This window comes from Lasioglossum baleicum, unplaced genomic scaffold, assembly GCF_051020765.1.
Source record: "Lasioglossum baleicum unplaced genomic scaffold, iyLasBale1 scaffold0037, whole genome shotgun sequence".
Classification (NCBI taxonomy): domain Eukaryota; kingdom Metazoa; phylum Arthropoda; class Insecta; order Hymenoptera; family Halictidae; genus Lasioglossum; species Lasioglossum baleicum.
The window spans coordinates 919,206-931,720 of NW_027469097.1; positions in this window are offsets into that span (position 1 = coordinate 919,206).

Here is a 12,515-nt window from a genome sequence, read left to right on the forward strand (position 1 = left end):
GAGAAGGTAACCTTCCGTATCGAGAGTATAACTCCGTGTATAGAGGAACACATTACTATACATTTTGCTCACGGCACCTTAAGTTCATGAATGAATCACAATATCGATGGTCAAACCGTTCGAGAACGTTAGCACCATTTTTGAGGGTATAACGTCTAGGTCCGCAGCTTCACCTACCCTGTGAGTTCGAGTGCCAAGCCAGGAATTCCGGGAGCAAGTCCGGTGATAAGTATTGGCAATAGGACCCCTAATTCACGGTTAGAATATTAAGGTAGAGCGTCAAGCCGTTTGAGAAAATTGTCAATTGATATAAAGTGAAACAGGTTAAAGATAGCCTTATCTTCGGAGAAGCACACTCGCAGTTTCGAGAGTATAATACCGTGATCAGTAGAACGAACTAGAATACATTCTAATGACGAGCACCTTATTTTCATGAATGAATTATAAGATCGATAGTCAAACCGCTCGAGAACATTGCCAGCTTCTGTTAGGGACGAACGGCTGCATAATTAGCTTCACCTATCCTGCGATTCCGAGAGTCAGTCAGGGTATTCCAGGTGTAAATACGTTGAACAGTATTAGTAATGCCACTGCAAGGCCACTCCAGTCGTGTCGCTCTGGAAGCGTAGGAGCGCATTCTGGCAATAAAACGGGAACGAATAAATTTAACAAAACAATGTCATATGCGTGTATTCAACTAAAGTCAAATACACTTTTACCAAGAAATACAATTTCCTAAAACAACAAACTGATGATTTTGAAAAAAATCGAAATCATCATAACAGCAATGTACAGTATTTATAAATAAATAGAAAACTGCGAAAGAATGCATACGGATCTAAACCAAGGTTAAAGAAATTATTCAAGACCAACCAGTATGTCGCTCCGATTTGCCGTACGCAGCTGCAAGACGTCGCCAGTCGTCCAGCTCTGGCAGCGTAGGTACGTATACAGACAATCGTATAAAATACCAACACGCTTAACCAAATGTTGTTATAAACATAAACTCACCTAATTCAAATGGAACTTTTACTAAGAAATAAAATTTTCGAAATTAGAAATTGATAATATTGGAAAACATGGAAAATAACATAAAAGAATATTACAGAATGCAGAAATAAGCGGATATCTGCGAAAGGATGCATAAAGTTCATTATCAAGGTTAATGAAATTAGCAGAGACCATATAGAAGTTCCCATTTAACGATAGCTACTACAACACCACTCCGGCAGTGTCGATACGGAAGCGAAGGTACGTATAGAGTCAATCCCATGTAATGACCAGGAATTCAACAAAACATTGTCATAGACGAACACTCTGCTAAATTGAAGGCACGTTTCATAAGGGATACAATTTTTAAAACTAAAAATTGGAAATTTGGAGGAAAAATCAGAAATATCATCACCGTAATTTACATTATGTATATATAAATGGAATATTGGGAAAAGATCCATACAGTACAGTATTATGGTTAAAGTAATTATCAAAGACGATATAGTAGGGTCGCTTCGATCTACCAAGCGCAACTACAAGACCAGTCCAGTCGCGTCGATCCGGCAGCGTAGATACGTATACAGATAATCATATAAAATGACAATAGGCTTAACAAAATCACGTTATAAATGTACTCTCAACAAATTCCAGTGACCGTCTTACTGAGGAATACAATTTTTTAAAATAAAAACTGAAAATTTCGATGGAAATTGAAAATATCATAATAGTACATTACAGTATTTAGATATAAATAGAAACTTGCGAATGAATGCATACGGTACAATATTATGGTAATAAAATTTAATGCAGACAATCCATTATGCCTGTCCGATCTTCCGTACACAACTATGAGGCTGCTCCTGCCGCGTCGCACCGAAATCGTGGATTCGTATACAACCAATCATATAAAATAACAAAGAATTTAACATAACATTATCATAAACGTACTGGAAAATTATTCCAAAGACACTTTGATAGGAAACATAATTATTGATTCTGAGGGATGAAAACTGTGATGAATATCATATATACTATAATAGCGAATTGCAGTATGATTAAATAAATAGAAACCGAAAAAAAATTCATGCGGTACAATATCAGGGATAAAGAAATTAACGAAGTCCATCCAGTACTCCCCAACGATATGTCGCACGAAACTACAAGACTTCGCTAGTCGTGTCTCTCTGGCAGTGCAGGAAAGTATACCATCAATCATTCAAAATAACAAAGAATTTAGCATAATATTGTTATAAGCGTACACACAAATAATTCCGTAGACACTTCTGCTAATGAATACAATTTCTTGTACTAAAATTGAAAAATTTGATTAAAATCGAAAATATCATATACTAAATTAAAATATGCATAATTAAATGGATGACTGGGTAAAAATGCATAGGTACGATATCAAGGCTAATGAAATTAACGAAGATCATGCAGTAATGTCGATGCGATCGGCCATATGAAACTGCAAGACCAGTCCAGGCGCTTTATTCCGGCAGCGTAGGTACATATAGAGACAAACATGTAAAATAACAATGAATTTAACAAAATATTGTCATAATCGTTCAGTCTACTAATTCTATGGCACTTGTCCTAAAAAATGCAATTATTAAAACAAATAGGTTGAAGTTTAAAAAAAAAAATGGGAAATATCATAACTGTAAATTACAGTATGTATAAGAAAATGGAAAACTGGGGAAAATGACATCGGTACATAATCAAGTTTAACGAAATAAACGAGGGCCTTCCAGTATGCCGCGCCGATCTGGCTTTCGCAACTGCAAGACCACTCCAGTCTTGTCGCACAGGAAGCGTAGGTACGTATACAGACAATCGTATAAGACAACTGTAAGTTTAACGATATAATGTCATAAACGTACACACAACTAACTCCAAAGACACTTTTACTAGGAAATACAATTTTTGAAATTACCAATTGGAATTTTGTGAGAAATCGAAAATATCAATGCAGTAAATAACGATATGTAGTATTGAACAGAAAAGCGAACAAAATGCATACGTTACGATACCATGATTAAGGAAATTAACGAATACCAGCTAGTATTGTCCCTCCGATCTGCCGAACACAGCCGCAATTCCACTCTTGTTTTGTCACACCGTATGCGTAAGTAAGGTGCATACAGGCAATCATATAAGACAACAATAAGGTTAGCAAAATATTGCCATGAACGTTCACTCAACAAATTGCAAAGACACTTTTATAATGAAATACAATATTTCTAACCAAAAATTGAAAATTTTGAAGGAAACCGAACATAGCATATCAGTAAATTCCAGTATATGGAATTTATTAGATGCCGATGAAAGAATTAATACGGTATAATATTAATGTTAAAAATATTAACAAAGTCCATACGACACTGTGGCTGAATCTGCCGAACGCAACTACAAGGCCAGACCCGTAGTGTCCCTCCGGATGCGTAGGTATGTATACAGACAATCATATGCAATAACTTTAAGTTTATCGAGATAATTTCATAATCCTGCACTCAAGAAGTTTCAAAGACACTTCTACTAAGAGATATAAATTTTAAAATTAAAAGTCAAAAGTTTTGAAAAAAAAATCGATAATATTATAACAGTAAATTACAGTTTGTACTGATAAATGGAAGACATGAAGAAATGCATGCGGTACAATATCAAGGTTAAGAAAATTAATGTAGATCATAGTTTCCAGTTCTCCATTTATTTGTGCATTCTGTAATTTACTCTTAGGATATGTTCGAATTTTCTAATAGTTTCCAATCTTTATCTTAGAAAATTGTACTTCTTAGCAAAAGTATCTTTAGAATAAGTAGAGTGTACGCTTCAGACAATATCTTGATAAATTGTTTGTTCCTTTATATGATTGCATGTATGTGTACTAATGTTGACAGAGCGACGCGGCTGGAGTGGACTCGTAGATGCATACGGTACATCCGTTGCGACACTAATGGATGGTTTTCTTTAATTCCCCCAATCTGGATGTCGTACCAGATGCAATTTTTTCACAGATTTCTATTCTTTTGTACATTCTGTAGTTTACTCTTTTGATACTTGCGATTCTTCTCAAAATCTCCAATTTTTGTCATAAAGAATTGCATTTCTTAGTAAAATTGTCCACGGAATTATTTGAATGTATGCTTATGACAATGTATTGTTAAGCTTGTTGTTATTTTATATCGTTGTATGTATACGTACCTACGCTTGTGCAGGGGCACGACTGGAATGGACTTGTAGGTGCATACGATAAATGGGAGCGACACTGCCGTATGATATCCGATAATATCCTTCATCTTGATGTGGAACAGAATGCATTCTTTCCCAATTTTCCATTTATTTACACATACTGTAATTTACTGTTATGATATTTTCGGTTTCTCTAGAAATGATCAATTTTCAATTCTAAAAATTGTAATTCCTAGTAGAATACAAGTGCCTTTTGAATTAGTTCTGCTTATGACAGTATTGCTGTTATGCTTGTTGGTATTTAATATGTTAGCCCGTATACGTGCTTACGCTGCCGTAGCGACACTAACGGCGTGGTCTTGCAGTCGCGTTCGGTGGATGGGAGCGACACTACCATATGGTCTTCGTTAGTTTCTATAACGTTGGTATTGTACTGCATACTCTAATTTACGGTTATGACATTTCATATTTTAGTCAAAACTTTCAATTTTTTGTTTAAAAAACTATTTCTCAGTAAACGTGCCTTTGGAATTACTTGACTATACGATTATAACATTATCTTCTTAAACTTATTGTTATTTGATACGATAGTCAGTATAGGTACCTACACGTGCGGAACGACACGGCTGGAGTAATCTTGTAGTTGCATTCGCTATAACGAAGCGATACTGCTGCATGGCCTTCGTTATCTTCTTTAACCTTGATATTGTAGCGCACGCACATTTTCCCAGTTTTCCATTTATTAATACATACTGTAATTTTCTGTACTGATTTTTTCCATTTTTTCAAAATTTTCAATCATTATTATAAAAAATTGTATTTCGTAGTAACAGTGTCGAAGTAATAAGTTGAGTTTACGTTTATGACGAAATTTTCTTAAGAATATTGTCGTTTTATACTATTGCCTGTATACGCATCTACGCTGTCGGATCGACACCACTGTTTAGGTCTTGTAGTTACGTACTGCAGATCGAAGCGGCATACTTGATGGTCTTCGTTAATTTCATTAACCTTGATTTTCTACTGCATGCTATTTTTCCCAGATTTACATTTTCTTATAGATACTGCAATATGCTGCTATCATATTTTCGATTTTCTTCAAAATTCTCAATCTTTATTTTAAAAATTATATTTCTTATTAACAGTGTCTTTGCAATTAGTTGAGTGCTCGTTTATAACGATATTTTGTTAAACTTATTGTCATGTCAAACGATTGCCTCTAACGTACCTTCACTGCAGGAGCAACACGACTAGCGACGTCCTGTAGTAGCGATCGGCAGATGAAAGTAGCACTGCTGGATGGTCTACGTTAATTTCATTAACGATAATTTTATACCGCATGCATTCCTTCACAGTTTTCTATCTATTTATAAACACTACAATTTACTGTTATGATATTTTCCATTTTTTTCAAAATTTCGTGTTTTTAATTTCAGAAATTATATCGTATATGAAAAGTGCCATTGGAGTTAGTTGAGCATACGTTTGTGACAACATTTCGTTACATTCCTTGTTATTTTATATGATTGACTCCATATGTACCTCCGCTGCGGGCACAACTCGTCTGGACTTGTATACTACTTGATGGTCGTCTGAACTTTCAATTGCCATGAAATTGTACCGTATACTCTTTTCCCATAGTTTTCCATTTATTTCTACATACAGCAATTTACTCTTATGATGTATTGGATTTTGTTCAAAATGTTCGATGTTTACTATAAAAGATTGTATTTCTTAGTAGAACTGCCTATGGAGTAATTCGAGTGTACGTTTATGACAATATTTTGATATACATATTGTTGTTTGATTTGATTATCTGTGTACGTACCTACGCTTCCGGATCGACACAACTGCAGTGATCCTGCAGTTGCGTACAGTATGTCGGAGCGGCACTAATGGGTAATTTTTGTTACTTTCATTAATCTTGACTATGTCCGGTATTCATATTTACCATTTTTTCATTTATTTATACACACAGAAATTAACTGTTATTATATTATAGTTTATTTTCATAATATTAATTGTGTATTTTAAAAAATTGTATTTCTTAGTAAATGTGTCTTTGGAATTAGTTGAGTGTACGTTTATGACGATATTTTATTAAGCTTATTGTTATTTAATATTATTGTCTCTATTCGTACCTACGCTTCCAGAGCGACAGGCCTGGAGTGGACTTGTATTTGCGTATGGTACATCTGACGAACAATAATGTATGGTCTACGTTAATTTCTTTAACCTTGAACTTGTAACATATGCATTTCCTCCCATGTTTGCTATTTATTTCTCCGCACTGTAATATATTGCAGTGATTTCCTCGATTTTCTTCTGAATTTTTATTTAATAATATTAAAAATTGTATTTTCCAATAAGTGCGTCTTTGGAATTACTTGAGTGTACGTTTATGACCATACCTTGTAAAATTTGTTGTTACATTATATGATTGTTTCCATACGTACCTACTCTCCAGGAGCTACAGGACTGGAGTGGAGTCGTAGTTGGTTACGGTATATCGGATTGACGGATACCGTACTTGACCGTATGCATAGCAGCGCACAGGTACGACACGACCGGAGTGAATTCGTAGTTTCGTACGGTACTTCGGAGAGATACTACTGGATGGTCTTCGCCAATTTCCTTAACCCTGATATAATACCGTATGCATTTTTCCCCAGATTTATATTTACATATACATACTGTCTTTTATTGGTACGTTATATTCAATTTTTTTCACAAAATATTCCATTTTTAATTTAAAGCATTGTATCCCTTAGTTAAAGTGTCGTTGTAGCAAGATGAGTGTACGTTCATGTCAATATTTTGTTAAATACATTGATAATTTATGTGATTCCCCGTATACATACCTACGCTGCCGGAGCGACACTACCGGCGACGTCTAGTAGTTGCGTACGGGAGATCAACGTGGCACTACTGGATGGCGATCGTTATTTTCCTTAACCTTGGCTGTATACCGTATACATTTCTTCCCTGTCTTTCGTTCAGTTATTCATACTATAATTTAATATAATGATATATTCGATATTTTTCAAAATTATCTATTTTTAGTATACCAAATTGTATTTCTTACTACAAGTAGCTCTTTAGTTATGTAAGTGCACGTTTATGGCAATGTCTTGAGACTCTTATTGTTATTTTATATGATTGTCAGTACACGTACCTACGCTGCCAGAGCAACACGACTGGCGAGGCCTTGAATTTGCGTTCGGTAGGTCGGTGCTACACGACAGTATGGTCTTTGTTAATTTCATTATCCTGAACATTGAACCGCAAGAATTCATTCGCAGTTTTTTATTTATATCTACACACTATAATTAATCGTTATATATTCAATTTTTTTCAAAATATTAAATTTTCAGTATATAAAATTGTATTTCTTAGTTAGAGTGTGTTTGGTATTTGTTGGGAGTACGTATCTGGCAAAGTTTTGTTGAATTTGTTGGTGTATTACATGATTGTCTGTACACGATCCTATGCTATCGGAACCACACGACTGGAGTAAACTTGCTGTTAAGTATGGTAGATCATTGCGACGCAACTCTGCTAGCCACCGTATGCCTATCGGCGCTGCAGATCTATGCGATCGGATTGATGCTGTAGTTGCGTACGGAACATCGCAGCGGCACAAGTGGATGATATACCTTAATTTCTTTAACCTTCATCCTTATCCGCATCCGTTTATCCCCATGTTTTGTAATCATTTATATATATTCTAATTTACTGTTATATTTTCGATTTTCTTTCCAAATTTTTAATTTTTAATTTAAGAAGCTGTAGTTCACAGTTTTGGTTTCATCCGAATTGGTTGAGCTTCCTCTTATGACAGTATATTATTGAGCATGTTATTATCTTTTATGTTTGTCTGTATAGGTACCTATGCCTCCAGAGTATCACGAATGGTGTGGTCTTGCAGTTGCATTCGCTATATCGGTGCGACAGAACAGCATGATTTTGGATAATGTATCAAACCCTGAATCTGTACCGTATGCATTGTTTCCCAGATACCCACTTATTTATACATACAGTAATTTGCTGTTATGATATTTCCTCTTTTGACCAATATTGTTAATTTTTAGTGTGGGAAGTTATATTTCATATGAAAAGTGTCATTGGAAACAGTTGAGTGTTCATTTATGATATGATTCAGTAAAGCTTATTGTTATTTTATATGATTGACTCTATACATACCTACGACTAGGGATGGACGTGACTGGAATGGTCCTGTTGTTGCGTACGATATATCGGTGCGTCACCACTGGATGGTCTTCGTGGATTTCCTTAACCATAGTATTGTTCCATATGTATTCTTTCGTCGTCCTTATTTATTTGTAAATAGTGTCCTTTCCTGTTATGATATTTCCGATTCTTATCAACGTATTCAATTTTTAGTTGAGAAATTGTATTTCTCAGATAAAGTGTCTCTGGAATTAGTAGACTGAACGTTTATGAAAATATTTTGATTAACTTATTGTTATTTTATATTATTGTCTATATTTGACCCTTCGCTTCCCGAGCAATATGCCAGGAGTGGTCTTGCCGTTGGATTCGGTAGATCGGAGCGGCACTACTGGATGGTCTTCGCTTACTTCTATAAACTTGATTTTGTACCGTATGAACTCTTTCCCTACTTTGCTACTTATTTACAAATATTATAATACACAGTTATGATATTTTCCACATTCAATGATATTTTCAATTTTTATTTTGAAAAATTGAATTACTCAGTAAAAGTGTCTATTGGAAATTGGAAAGTGACTTTGGATTTATTTGACTGTACCGTTATGGCATTATTTTGTAATCTTTATAGCTATTTTATATTATTGCTTGTACACGTACCTACGCTTCCGGAGCGACGCGACTGGCGAGATCTTGTAGTTGCGTACAGCAGGAAGGAGTGGCACCACTGGATGGACTTCGTCAATTCCTTTAACCATAATATTGTACCGTCTGCATTCTTTCTCGGTTTTATATTTCTTTCTGCATGCTGAAATTTACTGTTATAATGTTTTCGATTTTTGTCAAAATTTCCAATTTATAATTGCAAAAATTGTATTTCCGAGTAAAAATGGCTTTGAAATTAGTTGAGTGTACGATTATGACAATATGTTGTTAAACTACTTGTTATATTATATGATTGTATTCATACGTACATACGATACCGGAGCGACACGGCTGGAGTCGTGTTTTAATACTGTTCGGAAGATCGGAGCGATACAGCTATATGATCTTTGACCATTTCATTAATCATAATATTGTGCCGTATGCATACTTGTGCAGTTTTATATTTATTTCTACACAATGTGCCTTGCTGTTATGACATTTTCAATTTTTTTCGAAATTTTCAATTTATATCTTAAGAAATTTAATTTTCTTGTAAAAGTGTCTTTGCAATTCGCTGACTGTACGTTCACGACATTATTTTGTTAAACTCAGTGCTGACACGGCTGGACTGGACTTCTAGGTGCGTACGGCAGATCGGAGCGGCACTACTGATTGGTCATCGATAATATCTTCAACCTTGAGTTTGTACCGTATGCATTCTTTCGCAGTTTGCCATTTGTGTCTACATGCTGTATTTACTGTTATGATATTTTCAATTTTTATAAAAAAAATGTATTCCTCAGTAAAAGTGTATCCGGAAATAGTTGAGTGTACGTTTATGACAATATTTCGTTAACTTACTGTTATTTTATACGATTGTCCGTATACGTACCTACGCTTCCGTAACGACACGGCTGAAATCGTCTCACTGCTTCGTACGGTCGATCGGAGCGACTACTGTATGGTCGTCCTCAAACGCTTTGACCCTGATATTGTAGCATAAGCATTTTCTCCACGTCTGCCCTTTACTTACATATGCTATAATTTACTGTTTTGATATTTTCGGTTTTTTCAAAACTTTCAATTCTTAGTCTATAAAATTGTAATTCTCTGCAAAACTGACTTTGGAATTGGTTGAGTGTACGTTCATGGCATTATTTTGATAATGTTATAGTTATTCATATGTATACACACGTTTATACATTTTTTCCCAATTGGTCCATTTAATGATTCATTCGGTAATTTAATGTTACGATATTTTCGATTTCTTTTCCAAAATTTTCAATTTTTGTTTAGAAAATTTTTATTTCTTAGTAAAAGTGGTTTGGGAATTTGTTCAGTTTACGTTTATGACATTATTTTGTTAGAGTTATTTTTATTTCATTTAACTGCCTGTATGCGCACTTTCGCTTCCGGGTCTAGACAGGAGAGTGACCTTGTATGTGCGTACGGCAGATCGGTGAGGCATATTGCGTGGTCTTCGTTAATTTCCTTAACCATAATATTCTACCGTATGCATTCATTTGCAGTTTTTTATTAATTTCTACTCACTGCAATTTTCAGTTATGATATTTTGTATTTTCTTCAAAATTTCCAATAATTATTTCAAAAATTGAATTTCATAGTAAAAGCTTCTTTGGAATTATTTGCGTGTACGTTTATAACAATATAATAACAAATTCATTGCTATGTTGTATGACTGTGTGTTAAGTAACTTCGCTGCTTGAGCGACACGACTGGTGAAGTCTTGTAGTTGCGTACGGCCTGATCGGCGGTGTACACAGGATGACCTTCGTTAATTTCTTTAACCTTGATTTTGTACCGCATGTATTCCTTCGTTGTTTTGTACGTATTTAATAGCACCGCAGTTTACTGTTATAATATTTTCGATTTTCATCAAAATTATAGTTCCTTTTGTAAAAAATTGTTTTCCTTATTAAAAGTGTTTTTGGAATTAGATGAGTGTACGCTTATGACATTTTTTGTTAACCTAATTATTATTTTATACGATTGTCAGTATTCGAACCGACGCTGTTTGAGGGACATGACTGGCAAAGCCTTGTATTTACGTACGGCAGAATTGATCGCCATTACTGTATGATCTTCGTTAATTTCATTATCCCTAATTTTCTACCGTATGCATATTTTCCCAGTCTTACATTTGGGTTACGCATACTGCAATTTACTGTTATAATATTGACTATTTTTTTTCAAAATTTCCAATTTGTAAATTCAAAAATATACTGATTAGGAAATGTACCTTTGGAGCTATTTGAGTGTATGTTTATTGTTGTATTTTGTTAAATTCCTTGTGAGTATATATAATTGTCTCGATACGTACCAACACTCATGGGCGATACGACTAGAATGGACTCCTAGTAGCATTCGGTAATCTTGGTTAATTTCTTCACCCCCGATCTTGTACCGTATGCATTTTTACCCTGACTTCCAATTATGTATGCGTACTGTAACTTATTCTTATATTTTCAATTCCTTTCAGGAAAAAAAGGTGTATTCCATTGCAATAGTGTATTTGGAACTATCTGAGTGTACGTTTTCGACATTATTTTATTAGACTTAGTTCTATTCTATACAATTGTTTGTATTGGAACATACGCATCCGGAACGAAATGTCTGCCGATGTCTTGTAGTTGCGTATTGCAGGTCGGTACAGCACGCCTGGTCGGTCCACGTTCATTTCTTTAAGCTTATATACTGTATTTTTCTGTTATGATACTTGCGACTTTTTCAAATTTGCCAATTTTTAATATCAAAAGTAGTATTTTTTAGGAAAAGTGTCTTTGGAGTTGGGTGAGTGTACGTTTATGGCAATATGATAACAAAGTCTTTGTTATTTTATACGACTGTCTGTTTGAGGACCTACGCTGTTCGACCGACACGATTTGCGAAGTCTTGTAGTTGCGTATGGTATATCAGAGAGGCACTACTGTATGGTCTTCGTCAATTACTTTAACTTTGATTTAATTCCGCATGCATTTTTCCTCTGCTTTCTATTTACTTATCCAATCTGCAGTTTGCTGTCATCATATTTCTGATTTTATCATAATTTCCAGTCTATAATTCTCAGAACTGAATTTTTTTTAGTAATAGAGTCTGCTGAATTAGTTAAGTTTATGTTTAGGAGAATATTTTGTTGATTTTGTTGTGGCATTATATGATTGTCAGTATGCGTACCTACGCCGCCGGAGCGACACAAATGGCCAGTTGTTGTAGTCGCGTACGGCACATCGGCGCGGCACTACAGAACGGTCCATGTTAATTTCATTAACATTGATTTTGACCGTCTGCATTTCTTTGAAGTTTTGCATTTATTTATAGATACTCTAATTGACTGTTGTAATGTTTTCGATTTTTATCAATACTTCCAATATTTTATTTCAAAAATTGTATTTTGAGGAATAGTGCCTTCGAATTAGTAGTGTACGTTGTGACAATGTATTGTTAATTACTTGGTTATTTTATAGGATTGCATC